The sequence below is a fragment of the Penaeus chinensis genome, chromosome 34, assembly GCF_019202785.1.
Source record: "Penaeus chinensis breed Huanghai No. 1 chromosome 34, ASM1920278v2, whole genome shotgun sequence".
NCBI classification, from domain to species: domain Eukaryota; kingdom Metazoa; phylum Arthropoda; class Malacostraca; order Decapoda; family Penaeidae; genus Penaeus; species Penaeus chinensis.
Window position 1 is genome coordinate 29,918,787 of NC_061852.1, and position 2,500 is coordinate 29,921,286.

Consider the following 2,500-nt stretch of genomic DNA (forward strand, 5'->3'; position numbering starts at 1 on the left):
AGGAGGGAAGAGGGGGAGGGGAGGAGGGGAGAGGAGGGGGGAGGGGGAGGGAGTGGGAGGAGGAGGGAGGAGGAGGAGAGGAGAGGATGAGGAGAGAGAGAGGGAGTGAGAAGGAGGGGGGAGGGAGGTAGGAGAGGGAGAGAGAGAGGAGAGAAGGAGAGGGGAGAGGGGAGATGGGGGGTGGGAGGAGAGAGGGGAGAGAGAGGAGAGAGAGAGGAGGAGGGGGAAGGGGGGAGAGAGTGAGGGAGGGGAGAGGAGGAGAGAGAGGAGGAGAAGGGAGAGAGGAGAGAGGGAGAGAGGAAGAGTGAGGAGAGGGGAGAGATGGAGAGGGGAGAGAGGGGAGGAGAGAGAGGAGAGGAGAGGAGAGAGAGAGATGAGAGAGTACGAGAGGAGAGAGAGAGAGGGTGAGAGGGGGGAGAGAGAGAGGTGAGAGAGAGTGAGGAGAGGGAGGAGAGAGGAGAGAGAGGAGAGGAGAGAGGATGAGAAGAGGAGAGAGAGATGGAGAGAGAGAGGAGGGAGAGGAGAGAGGAGAGAGTGAGAGGGAGAGATGGAGTGAGAAGGAGAGACGGAAGAGAGGGGAGAGAGGAGGAGAGAGGAGAGAGTGAGGAGAGAGGGAGAGGAGAGATGAGGAGAGGGAGAGATGAGAGAGGAGAGGAGAGAGAGAGAGAGGAGGAGAGAGGAGGAAGAGAGGAGAGGATGAGAGAGGATGATGAGGAGAGATGGAGTGGAGGAGAGGAGGAGAGAGAGGAGGAGAGAGGATGAGAGAGAAGAGGAGAGAGAAGGAGGGAGAGGAGAGTGAGAGGAATGGAGAGAGAGAGGCGGGAGAGAGGAGAGGAGAGAGAGAGGGGAGTGTGAGAGGAGGAGGAGAGGAGAGAGAGAGAGAGAGAGAGAGAGAGAGAGAGAGTGGGAGAGAGGGAGAGGAGGGAGAGAGAGGAGAGGGGGAGTGAGAGAGGGAGGAGCGAGAGAGGAGGAGAGTAGAGAGAGAGAGAAGATGAGAGGAGGAGGAGAGAGGAGAGATGAGAGAGGAGAGAGAGAGGAGAGAGCGAGAGAGAGAGGAGAGAGAGAGAGTGAGAGAGAGAGAGAGAGGAGAGAGAGAGTGAGAGAGAGTGAGAGAGAAGATGGTGAGAGAGAGGAGGCGAGAGAGAAGAGAGTTGAGAGGAGGAGAGGGAGAGTGAGATGAGAGAGGGAGTGGGAGGAGAGGTGTGAGGATGAGGAGAGAGAGAGAGGGAGGAGAGAGAGAGAGAGAGGATGAGAGAGAGAGAGAGGAGGAGGAGAGAGGAGTGGAGAGGGAGAGAGAGAGAGAGAGGAGAGGAGAGAGGGGAGAGAGAGAGAGAGAGAGGAAGAGAGAGGAGAGAGGAGAGGGAGAGAAGGAGGAGGGAGAGAGGGAGAGAGAGGAGGATGAGAGAGAGTGGAGAGATGAGTGAGAGGGAGAGTGGAGAGATGGGAGAGAGGAGATAGGAGAGGAGAGAGAGAGGATGAGGAGAGAGAGGTGGAAGGAGGAGGAGTGAGAGAGAGGAAGAGGAGATGAGAGGAGAGGATGAGAGAGAGGGAGAGAGAGGATGAGAGAGGAGGGAGAGATGAGGAGAGAGGAGAGGAGAGGAGGAGAGGAGAGGGGGTGGAGAGGAGGGAGGGGACGAGGGGGAGGAGAGAGAGGAGAGAGAGAGGGAGAGGAGAGAGAGAGAGAGATGGGAGAGAGGAGAGAGAGAGGAGAGGAGAGAGAGTGAGAGAGAGAGAGAGAGATGGGGGAGAGAGAGGAGGAAGAGGGTGGAGAGGAGAGAGAGAGGAGATGAGAGAGGAGAGAGAGAGTGGAGGAGAGAGGGAGGAGTGAGGGAGAGGAAGGAGAGAGGAGTGAGGAGAGAGAGAGTGGAGAGGAGGGAGAGAGGGAGAGAGGAGAGAGAGAGAGAAGAGGAGAGGAGGAGAGAGAGAGGAGAGATGGAGAGAGAGAGAGATGGAGGAGAGGAGGAGAGAGAGAGAGGAGATGGAGAGAGGGAGGAGAGGAGAGAGAGAGAGAGAGAGAGGAGAGAGAGAGAGAGGTGGAGGGAGAGAGAGAGGAGAGGAGAGGAGAGGGATGAGAGAGGAGAGAGGAGAGAGAGAGGAGAGAGGAGGAGAGAGAGAGGAGGATGAGAGGAGAGAGAGAGAGAGTGAGAGAGAGTGAGAAGTGAGAGAGAGGGAGAGGGAGAGAGAGAGGAGAGGGGAGAGAGAAGAGAGGAGGGAGAGAGAGGAAGGGAGAGAGAGGAGAAGGGGAGAGAGAGGAGAGGATAGGGAGAGGAGGAGAGAGAAGGAGGAGAGGGAGAGGAGGAGGAGGGGGGGGGAGAGAGAGGGAGAGAGGAGAAGGTGAGAGAGGGAGGAGAGAGGAGGAGAGAGAGAAGGAGAGGGAGAGGAGGGAGAGGAGAGGAGGGGAGAGAAGAGAGAGAGGGAGAGGAGAGAGGAGAGGAGGAGAGAGAGAGAGTGGAGGGGGAGAGAGGGGAGGAGAGAGAGAGGGGAGGGGAGAGAGTGGAGG